The 26,372-nt window shown below is 49.7% G+C and overlaps 1 protein-coding gene across 2 annotated transcripts in view; it reads right to left on the bottom strand.

The window, feature by feature from the left end:
* The window catches only part of ESRRB (estrogen related receptor beta), a 175,105-nt gene that overhangs the window by 81,924 nt on the left and 66,809 nt on the right, over positions 1-26,372 (bottom strand). Inside the window, exon 1 of one of the 2 annotated variants that reach the window (XM_061181122.1) lies at positions 24,330-24,344. The exons of the other annotated variant lie outside the window; for it this stretch is intronic. The gene's annotated coding sequence lies outside the window, so the exon portion shown is untranslated. Of the gene's footprint in view, positions 1-24,329; positions 24,345-26,372 lie in introns of those variants that run through there. 2 annotated transcript variants of the gene reach the window in all.

Below are 26,372 nucleotides of genomic sequence, written 5' to 3'. Positions count from 1 at the left end.
GGGAAGGGAGAACTGGAGGGAAAGGAAGGGAAGGAGGGGGAGGGGAGGGGGAAAAGGAGGGGGAAGGGAGGGAGGGGACAGAGAAAGGAGGGGGAGTGGGGGGGAGGAGAGGGGAGGAGGAGGTGGGGGAGAGGAGGAGGGAGAGGTAGGGGGAACAGAAGAGAGGAGAAGGGGAGGGTGAGAGGGAAGGGAGAACTGGAGGGGAAGGAGGAAGGCGGGGGAGGAGGAGGAAGGGAGGGAGAGGGTGGGGGGGGAGAGAGAAGGGAAGAAGGGAAGATAGGAGAGGGGAGGGGGAGGGGTGGGGGAGGGGAAAGGAGAGGGGGAGGGGAAGAAGGCTGAAAGAGCTAACTGAAGTTTCCTGAAGGGCTCTGCTGAAGGGGTGCAGTTCACATGAAGGTGTAAATTTCAGGACAATTTACTAAAAGATTATACCTAGTGGTCTGTCCATTCATCCATTCATTCATTCATAATATTTATTGGGTACTTCAGTGTTCTGGACACTCTCTGGCAGTGAAAATAAGGTCTGTGACCTCAGGCAGCTTTTATTCTCTTGGGAGGGACAGATGATTAACAAGGATATAATACAATATAATACATAATTATAATATAATTGAAATAATTTAAAAGTACTGTGTGATGCAGGAACACATTTGTGTGTGGTGTGTACACACGTATGCAGACACACTCCTGTGGGCACCTCTGTGGCAGGAGCCAGCCCCTCCCTGATGGGCACTGACTGCTGAAGATGGACACGGTCACACACGCATGCACACACACCAGTCCCCCTCTGTGGAACACCCTTGTGCAAAATAGGATGCAGCTGCCTTGCTCACTTAGCAGATAGGCAGACAGCACGCCAGATATCTGGGAGCACCCCGCTTGTCCAAGCCAGGCCTATGATTGGACCAGAAGTCCTGCTCCCAATTAGCAGGACCTTGCTGCCTGTTACTACCTCAGCCCACTGGCGCTCTCAGGGATCATCTCCAAGGGCACCAGGCCACTCCTACACCAAGTGAAACACACAGCTGAGCAGGGTCTGTCTGTCACCAGCAAGGGGGACCGTGGGCCAGGACATTCTAGGCTGATGTTCTTCTGCCTTTCCCTCTGGAACATGAGCACATTTTACAAACACAGTCTCTCTTCCCTAACTGGCATTATCTTCCTCCCCTTCCCTAATCTCTCCAATTTTCTCTTTTGCCATCAATAGACTGATTTCAAACTACATGCCTGTGAGAACTTTGCTTCCTTTGTTCCTAAAGGTTTCCCAGTCACACACTGCAAATCAGGGTAGCATGGTGGTAAAGGGCACGGTTCTGGAGCACATGTGCTCCAGAACCCATGTTCAAATACTGACTTCCCATTTGCTAGAAAGTCATGGAAACTCTGTGCCTATTTCTCTCTTTTTTTTGTCTGCGCCACGTGGCATACGGGATCTTAGTTCTCCAACCAGGGATTGAACCCGTGCCCCCTGCAGTGGAAGTGCGGAGCCCTAACCACTGGACTGCCAGGGAATTCCCACCGTGCCTATTTCTTTACCTGTAAAATGAGATACCAGTCCCTAACTCAAAGGGTGGTTGGAACAATTAAATTAGATCATGCATATAAATAAAGCACTTAGCACCAAGCCAGCACTGAGTAAGTACCTAAGAAAAGCCGCCTAATTAAGAACTCTCAGAAAGTTCTCTCCTAAGTCCTTTTACTTTTGGATGCAGTTTGACCATGATAGTGCATGAAATCTTCTACATGCACAATAGCTCCAATCATGGACAGGCCACCTTTGTGCCAGCACAGCGTGGGGGAGAGCAGGGAAGAGAAGCCTAAGAAGCCAAAATCAAATATTTGCAGGGATGCAGTTATGGCAGAGGAAGTTCTGAGGACCAGTGATGTCTCAACTAATGTCTCCAGGGCAGTGTTTCCCACTGCCTGGTCCATAGAATCTAGTTACATGAGATTTTAACAGGTATCTTGTCTGTTCCCCACACCACCTCCACAAAAAAAAAAAAAAGAAAGAAAAAAATCATTGTCAAATAAATAAGCAAAACACTTGGGCGAACAAGTCAAATAGGTTTTTTTTTACTGCAGAACTTCTCAGAACCTTTAATATACTAACACACACTGGAAGGTGTAAGACACAACTATAGTATACAGAGTATCCCAAGTTCATCTGACCACGTGATGGTTAATTTTATGTGTCAACTTGACTGGACAATAAGGTGCTCAGATATTTGGTCAAACATTTTTCTGGCTGTTTCTGTGAGGGTGTTTCTGGATGAGATTAACATTTAAATCAGTAGACTGAGTAAAGCAGATTGTCCTCCTTTATGTGGGTGGGGCTCGCCCAATCAGTTGAAGGTCTGCATAGAACAAAAAGGCCCTCTCCCAAGTACGAGAGAAGTCATCCTGCCTGACTGCCTTCAAACTGGGACATCAGCTTTTGCCTGCCTTTAAACTCAAACTGAAACAGCAGCCCTTCCTGGGTGCCCAGTCTGTCGACCTTTGGACTGGAACTACACCATCAGGTCTCCTGGTTCTCAGGCCTTTGGACTTGCTGACTGACCCGCAGATCCTGGGATTTGTCAGCATCTGTAATTGCATCAGTCAATTCCTTAAAATCTCTTTATATATACATATATATGTATATATATGTGTGTGTGTGTATGTGTATCTATATGTGTGAAACACACACACACCCTCCCTATTTGTTCTGATTCTCTGGAGAACCCTGACTAATACAGCCACAGAAACCTTTTTTTCCCGAGAGCATCTTGCAGTCCCTAAGTTCCACGAATGCTTCAAGGAGTGCTGTAGCTGAGGGTCAGAATCGAAGAGGGCTGTAGGATCTGCTCCCACCCACTGCCCAGAAAGTGGGGCCACCCCCAACCTAAATCCTGGGGCACTCTCTGAAGTAATGTGTCACTGTGGTCCCTATTCATCATGGCCCTTTAATCTGAAGTCTTCCAGGCTGGAAAGGCTGGAGTGGGGATTAAGAAGACATGCTCTTTCATGGATGACAATTCCCAGTCTGTTTCAGATTTTCCTTTATTGTTCCCTTCTCCTTTGACACAAGGAGTTGCTTGCTTTTCTCCTCTCGATCCTCCCACGTGAATATCTGGGGCTGTGCTGGCCTCAACAGTGGCCTGGCCCTGAACTGCCATTACCACAAAGGGTAACAGGAGCCTTTCTTCTCAGACACGCAGCTGCTGACGCCTCGCAGGAGGCCAGACCTTCGGGCGGAATCCAGGGAGGGTGAAGACAGCGTTCTCAGCAGCACTTGGCCAAAGCCGAGAAGAAATCTCCTCTCTGTGACTTCTAGTCAGCTGCCCTTTGAACAGCACAAAGAGCAGAGCTCCAAGGGGGAAGAAGATTCCTGGATGGACGGAGCCCCATCTCGTGGGAGCCTTTCCTTGAAAAACATCAGGTGGGAGCACTTGTTTCCCATGTCTGCACTTGCTGCCCCAGGTTCCGTGCAGAGCCCATGGTCCAACTTGAGGACAGCTGGTGTCTGGGTTCTGTGTTCTAGGCCAGTGGTTCCCCATCTTTCAGTCTCACAGAATGAACCTCACTCTACCCCACTACCACCAAATTTGGGAATCAATTCAAGGTTGACTATTTTGTCAAGTAAGAATGTTAATGAAAAAAAAAAAAAAGAACCTAGTATGACCATCATTTCATAAAAGAAGAGCCATTTAAACATAAAAAATAAAAAAAGAAAAGCCATTTTAGCACCCCAAATGAGGAAAGCAATAATCTCACGATAAAGGACAATCTTGCCCCTTAAGTGAATGCTTTTGCAAGGTTTGTGGTGCCACTCTTACTTTCCCATTTTGTTCTGATCTCTAACGGTCTTCAGACCAGCATTTGAGGTCCACCTGCCACTATTCAGGGTTCTCTGCCCCCGTACTCTGCCTTTCTCCCTAAGTTATGTTCTTGGCTTGCTATTTTCTTATTCAAAACTTCCGAATTTCTACGTTTCCCAGAACGGTTTCTCTGGAAGTTTTCCCAGAAGCAAAATGCCAGGGGATGGCAGTACAAGAAAAGGGGAATTAAGTGCCCGCTTTTAGGGCTCCCACTGCCAGGCTAATTCTCAAGAGCAAATGATGTACTGGGGGTCGGGAGGGGCTGAGTGTCCTTCTTCCCTTTTGCCTCCCGCTAGACTCTCCAAAGCTCTGGCTCATTTGGCCTTCCTGGCCGAAGCAGCGTGGGTTCTGCTGGGTAATTTGCAGGTTTGGCTGGTAAAACGAGAAAGTTATAGGCATCTTTTTTTTTTTTTTTTTTTTTTTTAAACATCTTTATTGAAGTATAATTGCTTTACAATGGTGTGCTAGCTTCTGCTTTACAACAAAGTGAATCAGTTACACATATACATATGTTGCCATATCTCTTCCCTCTTGCATCTCCCTCCCTCCCACCCTCCCTATCCCACCCCTCTAGGTGGTCACAAAGCACCGAGCTGATCTCCCTGTGCTATGCGGCTGCTTCCCACTAGCTATCTATTTTACATTTGGTAGTGTATATATGTTATAGGCATCTTGCTGGGCCGTTACTTATTCTGCATGGAGCAGGGACTGAGATTGACCCGTGGCTGCCACAATTACCCAAGTTCCCCTGGATGCCTGCATGAGCCCCCCGTCCCCCCCTCCCCCAAGTCTGCTCTGCCAACGGGGGCAGCTCGCCAGGAGCAACGGGGTGTGACTGTGCAGTCAGGAGACCAATTGTGACCAGCTGATATTTATACACCTGGAGAGTGCTGTCCCCTTCCACGTGGTCACCTTGGGCATCTCTTCCCAGTTCCCAGCGATGCTGTCTTTGCTCAAAGCCTTTTTAAAACTCCTCTTGGGAACTGCATTGAGAGCTAGATTACCTGAGAGTCACACCCTCACTTTTCCTTGTAATCAAGAATCGCTTTGTTACCCAGCTAATTCCCTACACTTGCCTCCAAATGACCTTGGCTACATTAAAAATGAAATCACCCCCATAGGAAGAAGACTCACCACCAGCGGGCATATTCAGAGAAGATGATGCAGACTGTGAGGGCCCACCAAGGAGGAGCGAGGGATGGAGGCACTGCTAGGCTGTGCCTCCCAGGCAGTCGAATCTCACCGTTGTTGGAGACTTGATTTCACCTAACCCTCACATGTACCCAGTGAGCTGGGGTGATATTATCTGCATTATACAGATGAGAAAATGGAGGCTCAGAGGCTGACTAGTTAAGATGACAGATCTACCAAAGGGGCTAAGCTAGGGCCTCAGACTCCACCACAGGGAGCTTCCTGTTGGACTGGCCAAAGCATTCCACCTGTTTAAATCAGGATGTGAGTACTGATTTAAAAACAAGCAAAAAAAACCCAGCCAGCCAACACATCATCCAGTCTCCTCCCCTTGCACACAGCCCTGTGACCATTTCCTTCCAAATGATCAGCATCTACTGTTTGGACCCCTCTGCAAAGAGAACAGACAGGAGACAGGGGACAAGGAGGGGCCTGGTGGTAACTTTGGTCCCCAACTTCTGGTTTCAACAAGACACTCTGGGGCCTCAGGGTCTTGATCTGGAAAAGGAGGATTAGAATAATCCCTCACTCACCTATGCAACTGCATCTCTTCTGTTTCCCCATATATCCCCTCAACAAAAGAGCAGAGACTGATCTCTATAATATGCAGGATGGCGGTGGAGAGACTGACTTAGGAATCAGGTAGATCCTGATCTGAATCTGACTCCACTGTCCACTAGCTGATCAACCACGCAGCCAATCTGGGCATCAGTTTCAGTGTTTGTGCGGCTCCACTGGGTTATTGCAAGGATTGGATGAGCATGTGTATCTGGGGCCTGGGAGGGTTGACCCTGAATGAGATGCCCGACGCTAAGCACCCCCTACCCCAGGTGAATGCCCTCATGTGCCAAGTGTGGTGCCCAGAGAGTCCTCTTCTCGGACCCCCTCCCCTGTAGCCCTGCCCTCCTCCCAGCCATTAGACCTGCCAAGGCAGTATGCAGCAAAACAGAGACCACCCAGTTTCTTGACTGCCTTTAAACTCTGATAGCGTAAACAGTGACAAAAAGGAGAACCAAACAATTTCCAACAGGGAGCAAAGAATACAGGGGGAGCCATTTGTCATCCACAAGTGTGTCCAGCAGAGTGGACTCGGAGGTGGATCTGGGTTCAAATCCTGGCTTTGCCTTTTATTAGCTCTGTGACTTTGGGGACGCTACTCAACCTCTCTGAGCCCCGGCCTTCTCATCTGTCAAATGAGAAAAATATATGTGCCTACCTTGCAGTACTGTTGAGATTCAAAGACGAAAAGTAGGTAAAAGCATGCAGTGCTGTGCCTGGCACATAGTAAACACATAGATATGTGTTAGCTATTAGGGTTATTGAACCAACTTTCCAATAAGTGCAAGGTAGCTCAGGAGGCGTTGCCCCATGCTGGAAAGATCAGAAGTAAAAAAGTGAGATGCTGTCCAATGTGGCCCTGTGCAGGTCCACCGTCTGCTCCCCACCAATATGAAACGAAGGGTTTTTTCCTAAAGAGCAAAGTGTACAACAGCAAGCTCAATCCAAACAGGTCCCCTTTCCACTTACATGCCCCTAGTGATGGAGAACTCACTGCTCAGAAGATAGTCCAACTTTGAGTACCAAACATCCAGGTTAATCAAAGACCCTCTCCTTTGGGACTTCCCTGGTGGTGCAGTGGTTAAGAGTCTGCTTGCCAATGCAGGGGACACGAGTTTGATCCCTGGTCCGGGAAGATCCCACATGCCGTGGAGCAACTAAGCCCGTGCGCCACAACTACTGAGCCTGCGCTCTAGAGCCCGAGTGCGGCAACTACTGAGCCTACATGATGCAACTACTGAAGCCCGCGTGCCTGGAGCCCGTGCTCCGCAACAAGAGAAGCCACCGCAATGAGAAGCCCGCGCACCACAACGAAGAGTAGCCCCCGCTTGCTGCAACTAGAGAAAGCCCACGCGCAGCAAGGGAGACCCAATGCAGCCAAAAAAAAAAAACCCTCTCCTTTGCACAAAATTACTTTACCCCAAATAACTCTATTTTGGAATTACTCTAAAGCCAGCAACCTCTGCCTTCCTAAAGCAAATACGGATCTGAGACTAAAGCCGATATTCCCAGGGCCAAGGTCAAACTCTACACGTTTGCTGACACCCCAGATTGGGTACCTGGCACTTTGGCTATTTTGTGTGGGAAGAGTCAGACTGCAGGGAAGGAAGCACAGAGCTGGTAGCACCAGGAAGTTCTGGTGCCTGGCCTGGTCCAGTGGGACTGGCCTGCCTGGTGCAGTGAGTAGGGTCTTGCCCTCTCTGCGGTCCTGGGTCTCCCTGTGCAAGCCCCCTCCTGAGGCATCCACAGGACGGGAGGCCTCAGGCCCCGCAGGCAGCCTCTGGAGGCTGCATCTACCTGTGACCTTGAATCAGAAGGCCCCGCCAAAGGAATAACAATGAGAAATGTCACCAGACACAGCTCTATTTGATGTGTCCCGACCTGGGGAATTCGTGTCAGAAGACACACAGAAAAGCCAGATGGTATGTTCCAGGGTCACGGTCCACCACAGAGAGAAGCCCAGGGCCCCTTTCATGTCCTTTCCCAAGTCCGTCTGTGCCAGGGCGGCAGGGGTGGGAGGCCGAGGAGACACAAGATTAATGGCTTCCGAGGCAGGGGGGCAGCCGCCCACTCATCCAGCCAAGATCCTCCAGCGACTCCCCCGGCCTGGCTCTGCAAAGCGTGAAGCGGAGAAAGACTGTGGTGAGGAGGCCAACCCTTGCCAACCGGGAGAGCCCGGCTGCCTCATCCACTGTCAGCCCCACGTCTGCGAGCCCAGCCTGCGGGCGGACCTGCACCCAGGTTCGTCTCTGCGGCTGCTGCGGGCAGAGGTACCCACCCCTGTGTGGTGAGCCGTGCACTGCTGGGGCCAAGGGGGAGCAGGGGGGCAGGGAGCCCGGCAAGGATGGAACCCCGTTTCTGGAAGTCTGTCTGTCCAGAGCACTGGCTTCCAAGCTTGTAGAGGACCCTTTTTTATTTCGATGATTTTCTTGGGCGCATTTGCTAATGTGCTTGCTTAAGTCGGTTTCCTTAACTTTTAAATTACAATTGTTTTCATATAGAACCCATTCTCACATATGACCAAAAGGGTAAGGTCAAAAGAAAAATCTTTCCCGATTCCAGGATTCCCAAGCAGACTCCCCAGAGGTAACTCAAATGACAGCTTTTTGTGTCTCCTTCCAAAAATTCCCAAAGCATATGCCCAGCATTTGGAACTTAAAAAGCCATAAATGTAATTTTACTATATATTCTGCTCGGCCATCTGCTTTTTCACTTAACTCTATGCTGTCTGTATTTCTGCATCAGTCCATATGGACCTAGGAGGGCTTTTTAATACCAAAACATTTCCTGATTCCCCTGTATCATAATCTTAGTACCTTTATTCCTCATCAGTTGGAAAAATACATAATAAATGCACAATTCAGTCATACTTTAAAATGAATTTGCATGTTTCCTTTCAATGACCACAGAATGTTTACAGAATGTTCTTGGGACATAATGGACTTTGTGAGGTCCTGTGTGAACATTTTACAAGAATTATTGTATTAAAGCTTCTCACAACCCTTAAGGGAAGGCTTATTATTTCTTTTTTTTTTTTTAGCCGCACCACGTGGCATGTGGGATCTTAGTTCCCGACCAGGGATCGAACCCCTGCCCTCTGCAGTGGAAGCGCAGAGTCTTAACCACTAGACTGCCAGGGAAGTCCCATGAAGGGTTATTATGTCTATTTTTCAGATGAGGCCAGCGTGGCACAGGGAGGTTAGGTGACTCTCTCAAGGCTGCACAGCAAGGGGAGCCAGAGTTACCAGGTGAATTCAGACCAGTCTGACATCAAAGTTTCCGCCCTCTCCAGCACATCACACAGGGGTAGTCTATTCCTGCATGTCCGCTAGTGTGAGTCAGGAGTCAGGAAAGGGTTCCTTCTCCTTCCTCCAAGAGGCCCTTCTCTAGCCTTGCCAGCCCAGCCTGGTGCGTTTATGTACACAGGAGTATTACAGACCCTGTCGCTGACCTCGGATCAGGGATGGCCAGTTAGGTGCTGACCTTGGACATGGGCTGCAGCAGCTTGGATGCTGCCTGAAAGTGCCCACAGGGTTGGCAGCAGGGCAATGTGTTCTTTTTTGGTGCCAGCCATGGAGTGAGACACCAGGAAGGCCAGCGTGAGCCAGACAGAGCACGTGGTCATTACTGTCACGTGGCTCAAATCTCCCACCTTCTCCTCCACATGGGGAGATCCTTGCTGTCTCCACCTTGGTCACCAAGAGCAGAGCCCAGTCTAAGAGATGCCCTGGGAGGGAAACATGAAGGAGCCCACAGGCGTGCATCAGGGATGGATGGCAGGGGAACCACGAGGAGGGGGAGGCCTCCTTGCCCAGGACCACCAGCTCATCTCTCTTCCTGCCAGTTTCCAACTATTGAAACTCTCTCAATTCTTCGATGTTTTAAAAAGATTGGAACTGTTCATGTCAGTCTGTCCAGCACCCCTATGATTCTCTGTCTGGCTCCTGCCGTCTTGTTGCCTGACCCGGCCCGGCTAGGGTGGACGCACAGGGTAACAGTGGAAGAGGGAGATGGTGACGAGCACTGCTCGGCCCTGAGGCTCACAGTTCAGGTCCTGGAGGCCCTCCCTGAAGCTGAGGGCAAAGAGGATTTACATCCAGAAAGACAGGCAGTGCACGACCAGGCGCTGGGTGGGGCCGGGGCTGGATTCTGCATACGAGCTGCAGGACTGTAGACAAGACCCTCATCCGCTCAGGGCCTCAGTTTTCCCATCTGTCAAATGAGGGCTGAGGCGCCCATGAGCCTCCTGGGTCTTCCCCAGCCCCCAGGTTCTGCCTTCTCCCTCTGGGAAGTAGGGAGTCCCACACACCACCCATGTATGGCGCTCAGGGGCTCCCAGGGCTGAGTCTTTAGAACAGAAGGTCCGGAAAGAGAGGACGGAAAAGATGCGAGTGTCCACAGGAAGCACTTTGCACGGTGCCTCACTCATAGTAGGCATTCAGTAGATGTTAGTGATGATGACTGTGGCCATGAGCAGCAAGAAGAGAAAAATACAGTGAAACAAGCCTAGGATGACAGAGGCAGGACTACAGGGCTGGGAGGCAAGTATGATGGAGAAACAGAAAAGAGCTGCAGACGTGGAGAGAAAGTGGTTTAGCCTGGAGTGGCTGGGTCTCCCAGTCATGGGCACCGTCTCTGGCCTCACCTGCATGGCCAGGAGTTGTGACTACTGAATAAACCAGAATCCAGTGACCCCCCGAGAAGACTGCGGCTATGGCGTCCCTTGCCCGAGTCCTCACCTCTACACCCCTCGGTCTTCCTGCGCGCCCGTGGAGAGGCCTCTGATTCAGATCCTGCAGGTATCTGCTGCACATGGCCACTGGCTGCTGGCTGGGCCCCTGCTCGGCAACACTGTAGACCCACCGGCCAGTGAGCAGCGGCCCACACCGGCCACACCCACGAGGACGACCTGGCACTGCCAGCACACCTGCCTCCTGTCCTGACCTCTGCACTCCCTGTGGGCCTGGCTTGGCTGCCAGGGGTCCCTATTTTCTGGGACTGCTCTGATCTCAGGTTACTTTAACCTCTGCCATAAAGGTAATTCACGCAATATCTAGATGTCACAACATGTAATATTTTTTAGATAAATATATTTACAGACCAAAAAAAAAAGATCCATTGCGGACCACTGTAACTATATTTTTTACTATTACCGCAGGAAAGTACCTGGCAGAGTAAAGACTTAGGAGGTTGCAGGGGTGGAGGAGGGGTGAGCAAGGCTGACAGCCATGAGCACACATGCGAGCGTCTAGTTGGGCCAAGCTGGGGCCCTTCCCAAGGCGATGAGAGCCTTTTTGCTGAGGGGTGCCTGTCCCCAGGGAGGGCAGGGTGGGTCCCCTGCTGTTGTCCCAAGTCAATCCTGGGACTGCTCTGCTGGTCGGGGTGAAGCTGCGGGGACGGGGAGGCTGGATATACAGGAGAGAGAAAACCTCAAACCCAAACCCAGGCCTGCTGAACACTGGCCACAGCACAGACAAGCCAAAGCAGGCTCCCTCTCCACTGTGCCCCGAAGGCTCCACGCAGGACACTGGCCTCTGGCACATCCCCTCCCCCACAGACCTGCATGGAGGCCCTTGGAGGCACCAGCCACAGGCCTGAGTTCCAACTCAAGCAGGCTGACTGCTCTCAGCAGCTCCAAGGCAGCTGACCTGGAAGCAGCGAGGGGGTGGTACTTCATTCCTCCTCTTCCCTTTTTGGCGAGAAGAGGCAATTCCCTCAGCCCAGCACAGACATCCACAGGCACCAACGTCCACACTTCCGGATGCCCTGACCCTCTGCTCAGGTGCCCCGGGCAGCTCAAGAGCCACATGCCCTTCTCAGGGGCTCTGCTCCCCCTTCCTGAGCCCAGGGGCAGCTCGGGATCACGTTATCTTGACAGGGGAAATGTCAGGAGGGCTGGTCTGGAGTGCTGCACTATTTCAGGCAGGCTTGGATTTGCAGCCTGGATCTTTAAAGTGGACCCACTTGTCACCTTGGGCAAGTCACTCAATCCCTCTGGACCTCCAGTTCCTCTTCCCATAAAGGGGGATAGGACCCCTTACTTTACTGAGGTGTTACTGTAAATGTAAAGAGATCATGCCTGCGAGCACCCGATCAAACGCTAACACAGCAGTTCCCTTCCCTTTCAAGTTACTAAGCTCCAGCGTTCCCCAAAATCTACTCACCGAGGCCCTTGGAGCCCAGGGACCATGTGACACTCTCCCTCCAACAGGCCCTGCCAGCCAGGGCTCCTGCCTGCCCACACCCACACACCACCCGGCCCCTTGAGTCTGGGAACACAGGGGCCCAATGTGTTGGGCAACAGAACAGGGCCTGGGTGACCCTTCCTGGTCTTGCCTACGGAGAGCTGTGGGGACCCACTAAGAACTGCAGTTAAACAAAACAGAAAGCCTTCTGAAGACCTTATCAGGCTCTAAATTCAGGCTGCAAGGATGGTGCTGGGCAGACAGAAACACAGCGGCCTTTAGAGAACCACGGCATATGTTAGTTAGGGGGGTTGTTCCCAGTGTGTGTCAGAGCCTGAGACTCCTCAGCCCCTCTAGGCCCTGAACTTGAATACTCACCACCTCTCCTCCCTGCCATGTGTATCTTGGGGTGAATTAGAAAAACTAGGTTCAGACCTCACCCACCCCCTCAACCAGGAACTCTTTCTTGGTCAGTGAACAACCTGTACAACTGTACAGGTGGCCCATCAGCGCTCAACTCAGTGCACAAATTTTCTCAAAATGTATCTAAGCTTTCACCTCATATTTACTGAAGGCTCCTCCATGGCTGGCCCTGTGCTGCAGATTCACAAATAAACTGGATCCAGGCCTTTAAGGGGCTCAGGGTGATGGGGCAACACTCATGGAGATGTGGGAAAGAGGGTTTAATTCTCAAGGCTGCCTCTTCCTTGACAAAGCCATTTCCAAGGGCATTTCTCTACAGAACAGGGATTCAGAGAACGAAGTGAGCCCCCAGCGATGAGATGCACCCCTGGCCTGGAAAGCTGTGCAGATCTAGCTGTTACCCATGTGTGCAGGCTTGCAGTCCTCTCAATACTGAAAGCAGGCTGGGCTGGCCTGGGGCCTGTGTGTGACTGAGTCACTGAGCTGGACCTCCTGATGCCAAAGGTCTGAGCCAGAAGCAATTTCCAGGGAACTGCCAGTGCAGAGACCTCCTCTGGGGCCAGAGGTGACTGGGGCCCAAGAAACCAGCCGAGGAAGAGTCCAGGAGAGCCTAGCGCACTCTGGCCTCTCCTGGGCCTCTGTCGTGCTGAGAGCTGTGGATTTTCCTGCGGCTTCCCCAGCAACTGCAGCACGGCCCATGCAACCCCAGCTCAAGCTGATTACAGCATGTGTGCTAACTTGGGGATGGTCTGGAATATTCCTTCAACTCCCAAACCAGAGGAGCCCTTGCCTCCGCAGGCATGGCTGCACTGCCCAGCATTTCCTGGGAGAGGATCTGCCCCCTCATGTGATCTAAGGGACCCATTGCAGCCACTGCACAGCCTCCCTTCACTCTGGCACTTGGCTATTCTTTGCATCTGCTCTGTTTCTCTCCTGACTTCACCTGTGCCCACCTCACCTGCTCAGCCACTTTGGTGGTTGCTGTGGTCCCAGTTCCTCTCTTGGCCCGGAGGCTTGAGTGTGCCTCTCCACAGGGGCCTTTCCCCCTGTAAGATTAGTGCTTTCTGCTTCCTGCTTTTGGCTACCACAGTTAAACCCCATGGGCAAGGGTCCAGCAGGGAAAAGCAATAACCTTACACTCTAAGGATAAAACTCACATTCTGCTATCTGGGAAGGTCATTAGTTTTGATAGAATTTCAATAGGGACATGCCTGGAACCGTGAGGAAGAAACACTAAAAAGAGCCAAAATTTCTTGAGCACTTATCGTGTACCAGTCTCTGCTTTAAGTACCTTATATTGATCAATTTTTAATCTTTACAGAAATGAAGGTCGTCGCTGATAATGAGGAATCTGAGGCACAGAGAGATTAAGTAACTTATCCGGGGTCACAGAGCTGGGATGTCACACAGCCAGGCAGTGGTGTGACGGTAAATGTTTAAGAACCGGATGGAAGAAGGGGACTGATTTGCCTGTTTCCATGGTGTAAATACTCCCATCGTGGCCAGCTTCAAGCTACCAATGTGACATCACTGATGCCGTGTTACTGTGAAGAGATGGGCAGTAACAATACGTCATACAGTATTCCTACCATGCAGACATACTAGATGCAAATTTAGTTCAAGAACATAAAGGTAATAAAATATTAGAAGTAGTGAGTTTTGAGTATTTATTACCTTTGTTTTTTTTGTTTGTTTTTGTAAAAACAATTATTTTCTACTCAGCTATTTAAAAAAATTTATTTATTTTATTTATTTTTATTTTTGGCTGTGTTGGGTCTTTGCTGCTGCATGCAGGCTTTTCTCTAGTTGCGGCGAGCAGGGGCCACTCTCCGTCACGGTGCGTGGGCTTCTCACTGTGGTGGCCTCTCCCGTTTTGGAGCACGGGCTCTAGGGTGCGCGGGGTTCAGCAGCTGCAGCGCACGGTCTCAGCAGTTATGGCACACGGGCTCAGCCGCTCCGCGTCATGTGGGATCCTCCCGGACCAGGGCCCAAACCCGTGTCCCCTGAACTGGCAGGTGGATTCCCAACCACTGCGCCACAAGGGAAGCCCTACCTTTGTTTTTGAGACAACGTATTTACTAGTAAGTTTATATAATTTCATTTTTAATGATGATTGTGTTTAACAATCAGCTACAAAATTCCTGAAAATTTAATGGTCGGTTCCCCCGAGCCAGTTTGAGCTGGTTCCAGCACACCACTGGGGCCAGGATTTAGACTCAGTCATTCTGGAGCCAGCGCTTTCCCTCCTAACCATTACATTATATTGCCCCCAAGAAGGGCATGGAGGCCACCTAGCCAGCCAGATCTGCCTTCATTGATCAACAGGGCAATAGATGCTGCAGAGCCAGGCCCCTCCTGGCCACAGTTTCCATGGCCTTCTACCTCCCTCTCATGCCTCCAGAATTCCCCTTTACCCATATCTGATCTCCCTAGGTTAGCCCCACTAACATGCATTAAGCACCTACTGCATACCAGGTGCTGTTCTAGGCGGTGGGGACAGAGATGAGCTTGTACTCTAGGGGCTCATGAAGTAGTGGGAAAAGATAAGCATATATTCAAATCCAACAGGTTACAACCCGGTCAGGGGCATGGGCCAGACTGTAGCTGCAAAAAGAGAGAGATTACTTCCTCCTGGGAGGCGTCAGGGATGGCTTCACTCAGAGGGGGACACATGAGCAGGGTTTTAAAGGATAGAGGGGACTTCCCTGGTGGTCCAGTGGTTATGATTCTGCACTTCCACTGCAGGGGGCTCGGGTTCGATCCGTGGTCAGGGAAGTAAGATCCTGCATGCTGCACGGTGCGGCCAAATAAATAAATAAATAAATAAAAATTTCAAAAAGTTGAGTAAAACTTACAAAATTAAAGTTAAAAAAAAATAAATAAAGGATAAATAGAAGTTTGCCAGGCAGACTGGGGGCTGCGGGTATATAATAGCACAAATAGGAAAGAATAGATCTGAGCTGTATATTTAGATAGACGCTCCATATCCTAGCTGGGGGTCCCTGCATCAAGGGAGGGCGAGACAAGGGAGACACGGGGAGAAGCAGTTTGGAGGGCGATGCTGCAGTTCTCTTTTGCACGTGCTGGCGTGAGGTCCAGCCAGGAGCCCAAGCTGGACACCAGAGTCCAACCCTGAGATTCAGACTTAGGAGTTGTTGGAGAGCGGGTGATGAGAAAACAAGGGGAGGGCATGAGATGGGAGAAAATTACAGCTTCAACATACGTTGATGACAGACTCAGAGGGAGGCACGAAGGGGGTGCCCCTGGAGGTTGGCCATGGGCTCTTGGAGGATGAGGTCAGGAAGACTAAAAGTTCCTTTCTCCAGCCTTCCCCTCTGCCCATGACACAGGCTAAGGGGGGAACAGGGCCCAACCCGCCGTGGCCATTCTTCCCTCTGCTTTTTTAGGAACAAGACATGAGGCCCAATTTTCTCCTTCTACCTCCACCCCAAACTTTACCTATGTGTTCAACCCACACAGCTAAGAAGGGGTGGTGTAAAAGCTGGAGTTAGAAAGCTAGAATTCTAGACTCAGTGAGTGACATACAACACATACAGCACTGGCTGGAGTGCAGGCACACAGCCAGATTGCTCCTGAGCAAATCCCAGCTTTGTCAGCTGTGTGACCTTGGGCAAGTGACCTAGCATCTCTGTGCCGTAGTTTCCTTACCTGTGAAATGGGGATAGTAATTGGACCTAGTTCCTATTTTCTTATTAACCCCAATAGGGTTATTGTGAGAAAGCAGTGAGTTAATACATGAAATGTTCTTAGGACAAAGCCTGGCACCCAGTAAGTGCTCGATAAATGTTAACGACTGTTATTATTCTTAGTATTACAATTGTCCACCTCTGACCCTGCAGTTTATTTTCAGCTTTCTTGTCTTCCCCAAAACTTTTCTTCCAGCAAACCCTAAAATAATCCCCAGGGAGTTAGGCGTCTTGGAGAAGACAGTCTGGACACAAGTGTCAATTGGGCTCTGAAAATAGCACTGGCTGCGGTGCTCTGCACGCCTGGAGGGCTTTCCTCAAGCTGAGTGAGGCCTGAGCACTGCTCAGCCTGTCGGGAGGTCAGGGCAAGCCACGGAGGCAGAGAGTCCTGCGTGTGTATGTGTGCGTGGGGGGAGGGCATTGGCATACCACACTAGGAGGCAACTGCAGTGCTAAAAAGCATGGAGCATGGCTCCAAAAGGCGATTCCAAAACCAGAGCTACTTTCTGGAGCCGGGATCCTAACCCTAACCCACTCCTCCAGGATCCTGCGTTGCTGCAGGCTCACCTGCTGGGATCCTCCACATTCCTTCCCACCCTCAGAAGGCTCTGTAAGTGGGAGTCGCCCACGAGGTGCAGTGCCATTGATGGCCTGCAGGGGGCTCTAGAGCTCTTCCATTTCCAATATTCTGGGCTGCGAGGGTACCACGCTTAAAACAATGGGTTGTGTTTACCGGTCTGAGCTACTATGCTGCTCTGGGAGGTGAATGAAGAGAAGCTGGGATTCGCTGGTCCCTCGCTGGTGTGCCCCAGTTCATCCATGCCCCCAACTGACTGTATCCGGTTCAGCCCCTTGTCCTTCCTACTCCACCACCTAACACTGATTTGGGCCGTTTCCCTCACAGCCCCCTAGGGGATGCCTCCAAAGGGTCAGCCTCTTGTCCTTGTGTGGGAAGGCAGGGAGAGGCCGCTGCTTTGGCCTCCAAGGTGCAGCAAGGGTAGCTTCCAATTGCTGGGGTGTCAGGTTCTAACAATCCAGCCCCTCAACCTGCTTGTCAGGGAAACATCATGCAGAGGCAGGTTCCCGAAAAGACTCTGCTTACCCTGTTTCTCCCTAAGGCAAAATTCAGTAGCTCTGGGTGCTACGCTAGGAGACCTCATTTGGCAGATCTGTTTACCTGATTGCAACTCTATCAATATATCTGGACGACAGAAATCACTTGTACGCACTAACTTCTAAGGACATGGCCAACCTAACAAGTTAATATTGGCAAAAAGTTAAAGATAGTCATTTAAAAAACAATTTGAAAAAGCTATACATAATCCTTCTTTGGGGCTTTGTCAAAAGTAGAAAAGATAAGGGAAATGTGTTTTTTAATCAGACCAATTTAAGAAAAACACCCATAGTAGGGTTGCCAGATTTAGCAAATATCACATGGGACATACTTATACTAAAAAATTATTTGTTGCTTATCTAAAATCCAAATGTAACTGAGTGTCCTGTATTTTATTGGGCAACTCTACCCATGGTCCAAGGATATAGGGATTCATTCAGAGGAAATTTCCTATTCATCACCTCTGCCCCAAATCGTAATTCCCTCTGTAATCCCCTTGTGTTACATATGGAAACCCAAGCCACATTGATCGCATTAAACAAAGTAATCAGTTCAAGCACCCCAGTCTCACTGCTGAGTAGGAAGGACTTTCATTGTGAGGTTATATCAAAGGAATGAAAAGTAACTTCCAATAAGATAACATCAAAAAATTAATAAGAACATCAAACATTTAATGTACACCCACTATGTGCCTGACACTTGTGAATTACCTCTGTTTAATCTTCACAATAACCCTGGGAGGAAGATAGTATTCTGGAAACTAAAAAGAGTATCTACAAGTCTAATTTCTCTACTTCTTGCAAAGGCATGTAAATTTCTAGTCAATTACTTCCCAGGGAAAGAAAGGGGAGGGAAATCGAGAGTCAGACTCCATTCCATCAACAAACTGGCTTATTCATAATGCAATGCCGGGTCTGTTGCTCTTTGGTTATGTGCCACTTACACAGGAAACTGTCTTAATTTCAATGAATGATCACTGACTTGCGGTATGGGATCGTGGGTGAGAACTGGGTGGGAAACCCGTAACAATCTTCAGTAAGTTGGCCTTACAACTGAGGAAGACGTGTTACACTTCGGGATAATAAACGGCTCATTTGCTGTGAATAAAGGCACGCTCAAGCCACCCCGAACACTCGGTGACAATGACACGCAGATTCCAAATGTTCTCTGTAAGAAAAAACACCCTTTCTCCTAATCCTTCTTAACTCAACAAGACTGATTGGTTTTTATTATTCATGAATTAATTTTTTACTCAGGGTCCAACAAGGGAATTGAAGCTATAACGTTTCTCACCAATTGAGGGGGAAAAAAGCAGATCTCAGTCTCAGCAACACAGCCAGATCCTTGCTGGGATTCCTTGTGGGGTAGGATGTTTTGTTTGTTAAATCAGATAATAATCAATTAATAACCCCAAAATTTAGGTTGTTGGGTATTTTGGGGGGAAAAATTGAGTAAGAACATGAGTAAGAATATTGAAGTAGAAAAAAAATACAGTCGTGGGACCTTGGTATGTTAGGTGGCTCCTGTTATGTTAGGCTGGTATATTAGGCTGTCTCCTATTTCCAAGTCACACATACAAAAAAAGGGGGGTGGTGGTGAGAGAGGAAATAACAAAGGCAGCACCAATTTCAAAAGTAATGCACAGATGAGCAGTTTGCAGGTGAGCTGGTCCAGGCCTGGGTATCGGCATGAAAAGTCACAAGAGAGGTCTCAGGGATCCAGAGGGGGCGGCTCCCTGGTGCCTTCCCTCTAATTTCTGCCTGCAGAGAACAGGTTGAGGTACCCAGGAACAGGGACGGCAGCCCTGGGAGACGCTGAATGGCCAAGAAGGCGATCAAGGGTGGTGAGGTGACTTTGCCTCTCTCTTCACCCAGCCCTTTTCCCAGCTATTCACATGTGCCAAGTCATAACCCCCCTTGTCCTCTGTGTGCCTTTGGTCTGCAAACTTCTCCTGAGATTGCAGCCAGAGGAACCAAGGAACGTTGGGGGTGTGGAGAGGCAGAGCCTGGCATGGACCTCAGGTGCTTGTGACAGGAGGGTCAGACCCGACACAGTGTCCTTTACAAGAAACATTTCTCCCTTCCCAGTTCAAAGGCAACACACCTAGCATTTCTGAGTGGGACTGTGTGGCTAGACTGGTGAACAGACTTCACCAGTCTGTTCAAATTTCAGACACCAGGCATCTTTTGCTCTTGGATGAATTTAGACATGCAAACCTGAAGTCTGTGCAAGTTATGTTTGCAGAAAAACATTTATGTTCAGAGGCAAGACACAGCAACCCTCATCCAGTTACTACGAGGAAACCGGTTATGAGAATTGCTTTGCGCTTTTGGGGAAGAAAAAGCTGCAAGCTGTTATTACTGTTATAATTATTACAACCATCACATTCTTGCTATTATTTCTGTGAAAGCGGTGTTCTTTCTGCCAAAGCTTGTTAGCCTGACTGCTTAGGTAGACAATGTCAACACACCCAAGGGACAAATGACAAAGAGCGAGGCTAAAAGGAAGAGGATAAATACTGCACTCTGCATGCGTGCTGAAGAGATGTCTCACCATCAAAAGGGAATGTTTTCTGCCGATCGATTAGGAAGGCAAAAACAAAAGCATACACTAGCTCATTCACTCAGCAACACCAGGATCCCAAACTAGAGCTCAAAGTGCTAGGAAGTGAGATAAGAGAGCAGAGAGACGGAAAAATTGGCTTCGAATAAAGTTTGGTGCGTCCTGACACCCTCTCACCCGCACCTCCTCAGGTAACAGACAGCCAACCTGGAACGTGAGGTTTTTACCCTCTTTGGTGTCCCCACCAAATGCGAGCAGGCCATTGACAGTGGGTCAAGGCCTTGATGGCTGAATCGGAACGAGTGGCCCATAGTAGCCAGTCTGCTTTGGGACTTCTCTAGACTAATCGCGCTCAGCAGCTCAGAATGGCTCCAACACACCCTCACACTCAGACACACACACATGCACACATGCTCAGGTAGACACACACACAGACACACACACCCTACACTCCTTCCTCCAAAACATATAAAACCAAAGAGGGATGAAAGGACAAAGGCAAACTAGAGCAAGTTGGGATGAAAATAGAGGGGAAAAAATAAGTGAAGACAAAGGAAAATGTTAAACTGTAAGACATGAGAGAATTTCATCTGAAACATCACCCTTCGCATTCTCCACCCTCCCCCAGAGCATTTCCTTACGACTGTATTTCCTTGTTCTTTGCCCTTCGGAAACCAAGAACACACGAAAAGACCAGCGATGCTCAAAAACCTTTTGCCGGGTGTCTTTTTGAACTTACAACCCAGGTGAAAATACCGAAAGCATAACTCTAAGTAAATATAATACTTTAAGAATTTTATAACAATAAGAAGAAAAAAAACCAAATTTATGAATTCAAGTTAATTCAAGCAATTAAAAAAAATAAAGAGCCAAGTTAAAATAACACTTAGCATTTGGGGTTTTGAAACTCATGGCTTCCTAGATAGAAAAGCTTGACTCTAACTGGGCACTTCACATCTGTGCAATTTTAATGTAGTGTTTCAGTAAACACGGATGGTCAGGCGTGTGAGGCTGACTGCTGCTGTAATTGGCAGGAGAGGATTCTGATACAGTTTTAAATGAAAATTGATCACATTTGAAACAAGAAGATAAAAACAAAACCTTGTTGGAGTTTGTTTAACTGCCTTTTGACCTCTGGATGAAATGACATTGAGAAACAAAATAACATTATCCAGAAAACCATTCCCAGAAAAGGCTCAACCCCGGGGACACCGAATGACAATATTGAATATAATATTTTAAAGTCCTAAAGAACAGAGGACAGAAATTTAAAGAGAGAGAGAGGGAGAGAGAGGGGGGAAGGGAGAGAGAGAGAGGAAAAGAAGGGGAAAAAAACTTCTTTGGGACTACGATGTGTATAGGTTAAAAAGCATGGCAAAATGAAGATGAAAAAAATTATGTCTGTAACCCCCAGGAAAACTTTTGCTTGGGGCTTATTTTAACTCAAGCACACACAACTCTGAATTTAAGACATTTTGCCAATAGATTTTCCCCCCATCTTGTCCAATTCCATACTGAACGTCCCATGGGCAGATTAAAACCAGTCTGATTTTCCTTCACTTAAGAACACATTTGACCTTTTTAGCGATAGACTGTCAATGGCCATATCCAGGGAGAGAAGGGTTAGTCGGGGACCTGGGGCAGAACTCCCAAGGCTCCTTTGAGCGTGGCCATCTGTTCTGCTGGAGAAGGGCAGTACGGCCTGTTCACCCTCTCTGGGGTCTGCCAGCCCTACCCAGGCCCAGAAAGCTCAAGAAAGCCTCTAAAGAAAGACTGAACTCCTCTGGCAGCAGGGACAGCCAGCCCTTGGGTCTCTCCGTGCTCCCTCTCACACCACGGAAAAACCCCAAGGCTCAGCAGCCCCTCACAGGAATGTGGCCACAGCCTGACCTCAGTCTAGGCAAGGGGTAAAAGGCAGGGTGGCCGGGGCTGTGTTTAAATAGCAGAGCCCGTCGCCCCCGTGACGCCCATCTGAAAGGGGAGCCCCACCATAGCACGCTCTCACACCCGTACACACACTCACACTCTCCTAGGAACAGATGCGGCTCTTGATGCTTCGGGGTTCAGAGATATCCTCTATATCAAGGGTGTTGACGGCAACAAGAAAGGGCTTGACACTCCCTTGAGCCAATGCTTATAACTAAAGGTGCTATTAAAAATCCTTTCTGTTCAAAATCCTGATCGGTACAGAAAGGCCCTCTAGGTGGGCAGAGACCAGTACACTCACAGGAGGGGCTGGGGCTGGGGACCAGGCGGCTCCAAGTTTCCCACTCGTCTGGTTTGTCACTGTCTTTTGTTGGATGGTTGCTTGGGGGTCTCTGCTCCCAGGGACAAATTGAGCCCACGCTGTCCTATGGCATGCCTCCCCCTGCCACATCCGGAGTGGGGGCAGCCCCGCAGAACCTGGGAGCCAGCAGGCATTCACTCCCCTCTGCCCGCTGAGCGAAGCACTCCTCCGAAGTCACAGGATGCCCCCTCCAGAGCCCTGCTTTCCCCAACAAGGCGCCCAGAGCCACAGACCAGCACGCACCCAAAGTCTTCAGGTGACCTCCTTCCAGCGTGGCCCAGGAAGTGCACGAGGAAATGCCCCAGGGCAGCCTGCCACACGGGGTCACACTGTCACTAGTGGTAAGGGTCACATGCCCAGCGGCCTAGGGAAAAACTACGCCCTCAACGACTGACCTCTCCCAGGCATTGCCCTGACAACCTCTCTGAGGAAGGGGTCTGGCCCTGCCATCCCTCCCCCGGGACAGCCCTGCCATTATCAGTGAAAGGTCAGCGGCCTCACCAGAGGCGGGGTGGTGGGGGGGCGCAGGCTGGCCCGGGGAGGGTTAATCTGCCGGCCAGCCAGCACAGGGGTCACTGTGATGTGCAGAGAAGTTGAGCATCCCAGTGCCCCCAGAGCTGGTCTGCTAATTACATTTGCAATTATAAACACCGCAACCTCCCTGCGCAGGGACCTGGCCATACCAGCCGGGATGTGATCCTGCCGCAGGCCACCCCAGCCACGCGGGACACCGGGGCCAGCAGAAGCCTATGGGCCCCTCCTCCGAGGAATGACCATGCATGTGACCCTTCCCCGGAGGTCTGAGGCTGATGGGACTGAGAAAGGGGACGCTCACCAGAGATGAAACCCAGTCAGGGGTCACCAGCACTTACAGCGCTAAAAAGACCTTTGATTTATCCCTAGAAATCAGCAAATGGCCTCAAGGGCAGGAGGTGGGCTCAGATTTGTCTGGTTCCAGCATCCCCAAGTTGAGCCCTTCCAGGATTCCTGGCATGGTCTGTGGACCCTCTACTAGCAGCCCCCTCCTGGGCCCACGCACCCTCTGGGAACCACGGCCACTGCGGAGGACATCAGAGGCTCAGCCCTCAAGCCATGCTGGGGTCCCCCATGGGATCATTCAGCCAAAAGCCACCCGATCCCAAGACAGAAGCTCCCAGCAGAGCTGTGAGGAGTCCTGACTAATTCTGGGCAGACCTCCTGGTCAAGCTGGAAGAGACTGGGAGGGCCTTGCTTGCAGAGAGAAAAGGGACAGAGCCAGATGATGGCTGGTAGATGTGGAAAGGCACCAGCCTGGGGTGTTCAGGGTGTGGGCTGGACTTTACTTTGAAGGAGTGGATTACGGTCTAAGTATCTGCTATTCCTTCCCCTTAAATTAGAACCACGAATAAACTTAATCATATTGAGGAAACCACTTAAAGCATCTGGGAAGACAAGTTCTAGGGAACAGCACTGCAGAACCGTGTCAGAAGCATCCTGCCTCTTATCTAACTGTTAGGCTGTCTTCCGAACTGAACTTGATTTCCTTTTGAATCCTGTTCTTTCACACAGCCAGCTCCATCGCCCACCTGCCAGGCAAACGCGCTCACAATGTCTCTCTCACAACCCACCCCTCTTTTTTGGGGCTGCCAGACTTGTACAGAGCTTCCCAGTTCCAACTGCTCAAAAGAAACTAGGCATTTTGCAGAGCACTGAGGAAGGTGACAAACTTTCAATGAGTATAGATTATCTTAAATAAAAACCATTTGGCAAAATGTCCCATTATCAGGAATACGGATCAAGCACACACGACAAAGTCACAAAGGCCCCCTGGGCTAGGGCCGGGGGTGGGGGGGGGCACTCTGAGAAGGCAGCGTTGTGACATGAAATCTCTATCACAGCCACTTCCCTCACAGAGCTTTCCCCGAAAGTCCCCTCTGTCCCTCCTATCTCAGCCTAAATGGAATAGGTATTGATTACTCCAAATCAATAGAATGAAAAGGTTCTTGTTTGGTGGGTCAGTTTGTTTCTTCATATATATTTTTTTAAGAAACATATTTTTATATGTCCCAATTATTGGTAAAATCGAGGACTGTTTGTAAAATGGAGTTGGGGAAATAAGCTCCGAGAGGAAATTTCCAGTTGACGTCAAGACCTCACTGAGCTGGAAAGGGCCTTACCGGGGACTGGGGTCCTCTGCGTTGACCCACTGTTTCCTCCTAGTTTATCACCCTCAGGCCTGAACGAGCCCACCCTCTTCCACAGCAGCCCACACCTCCAGAAGTGTGGCAGGCACATAAAAGTTTATTTCCTAGAGCCCCTCCCTCAGAAAACCAAGACTAATGTCCTCACTCTGATTTATTTTTACATGTACCATTAAAAATTAATTTCCCCCTTTGTTTTTCTCTGGGTCACTGATTCTGAATTACCATGTGGCATTTTTCCTACGTGTGAACCCACATATTTTACCTTCAGGACAGTTTGTTCTCTGTTTCTTTAACATCAGCAAAGTGGTCATCGGACGCTGGGTGACGCAGCGCCCCCTGCTCCCTGGATTTTATGCCGAGGGTCTCCATCAGGTCCGTCCCCGACGCATTTGTACACAAGCCCACACAGGCCAGCACACTCACTCCCACTCTGGCTGATTATATATGTACATAAAATATTGATTAGAACTGGTAATGGAGTCACCTACAGGACTGGCTACGGGAAAATGAAAATGAAGGAGAGAAAGGTATGAAGGTCCAGGTATATCTGTGTGTGTGTGTGTGTGTGTGTGTTAATTTCTCACCTGGAAAGTGGAAATAACACTAAAGCATTAAAAATATGCTCTCTGTATATCAGCAGGTGAGAAGGAAGTATGGGGAGTTCTTTCTCGCTGGACTGTGGTCCCTGCACCCTTGGGTTTTTTCCAGTCCAGGGGTATCAGCTAAGCCAAATAGGTAGAAACCGTGTGTACAGAGCGCTCGAACCCACTCTTGTATATGTTCCCCAAGACACATCGGCACCGTAATGGATGGATTCATTCTACGGTCCTTCCAACAAACCAAAGAATGCAGTCCTCTGTCTTGTTACTTTGCTACCAGTGGCTCTAAAGCTGCTTGTGAAGCACCGGGGCTGAGGTCAGAAAGATGCCTCTCCCCAAACCAGCCTCTGACCTCCACAAGCTTGTCCTTGGAAATTTTGGACCCCTGTAACTACAGCAGAGGTAAACCCGCGCCAGGAGGCACACACCTGTATATGGGGCCGGCTCACTAATGCTTCGGCTGCTGCCCAGCAGGTCCTGGGCTCTGAGAAACAGCATCTCACAGGGATGTTTAGCTCCTCCGTAGAAAAAGCAGGCATGTTTCTGGCTTTTCCTCTGCCCCATGGGATGAGAAGCTAATTCCTTGCAAAGATACCAAGAAGGCTAGGGAGTCCAAACCACTCTCAGGCTTACTTTATAACTGATTTCCACTTCAAACCCTTCCCAGACACCCAGGACCTCAGCTCCCTCTCTCCCCTTTGCCGCTTCCCCGACATTCCTTCTTTGCCCATATTTCTCCTCAAACTCAAGCCAGGGTTGCCGTCAGCTCGATGAATTACCCAGCTGCTAAATCCCCCATCTCTCCTTGCTTTCTTGGTCAACATAATCAAAAGATGTACTTCCCCATAGGAAATTTCATATTTATTGACTGTGACTTGAGCCAGGGACAAATACATAGGTATTTCAAGCTCAACTAAAGAAGGCACCTCTGGAGAGAGTGACCTAAATAATTTAAATATCCAATATTTGTCGTACTTGGTAGTTTTACGTGAGGAAATGCCCCACAAACATCATACATTGTTCACAGCTTCGCCCACGCGGGAGGTTCCTTTGGGGGCTCCCACTCCCTTACGGAAGGAGTACCACCGTGTGAAACCACCCCCCACTCCACCCCCACCAGCCAGGCAAGCTGGGATCAGTGTAACCTTTAAAGAGAATGAAAAGCCACTTTTCAAACTGATGCAAATCTGAATCCATTATAATTAAAGATTCCTCTCATCTCCCAACGCAATCGCCTTCTTCTGACACTCTGTCTAAATTCTGGCGGCACCTAAAGGACCGTCTGCCGAGGGAAATCCCAAAACTACAAGCAAAAAGGTCAGCGTGGAGGCTAGACAGTCCGGTCACCCCCAGGAGATGCTGCTGTGAAGTTGCCTCCTCTCTCACGCGTGGTCCACCTGGGGTGGAGGTATTCTGTGCAGCGAGGGGGACGTAATCACACTTCCTGGGACCCCACGTTATCCAGAGTATTGTTTTAGGGATGTCGCGGTTCTTGGGAGGAAGGGGTGGTACAAAAATGAAAGGATGGCGGAACGAGAACTGACTTTGGTAGTTCTGTTTGCTTCAGAAAAAAAAGAGGAGGAAGAAGAGGAAGAAGTTAAACAGTTCCGCGAGAATCTAGAGTTTTCATTGTATTATTGTTTGAAGCCTTCCGAGGGACCACTCTGCACGCGCCCACACCCCGACGCCGGGACACCAGCCCGGAG

This window comes from Eubalaena glacialis, chromosome 2, assembly GCF_028564815.1.
Source record: "Eubalaena glacialis isolate mEubGla1 chromosome 2, mEubGla1.1.hap2.+ XY, whole genome shotgun sequence".
Classification (NCBI taxonomy): Eukaryota; Metazoa; Chordata; class Mammalia; order Artiodactyla; family Balaenidae; genus Eubalaena; species Eubalaena glacialis.
The sequence above is the reverse complement of the archived record's forward strand: the minus strand, read 5'-3'. Positions and strand labels throughout refer to the sequence as shown.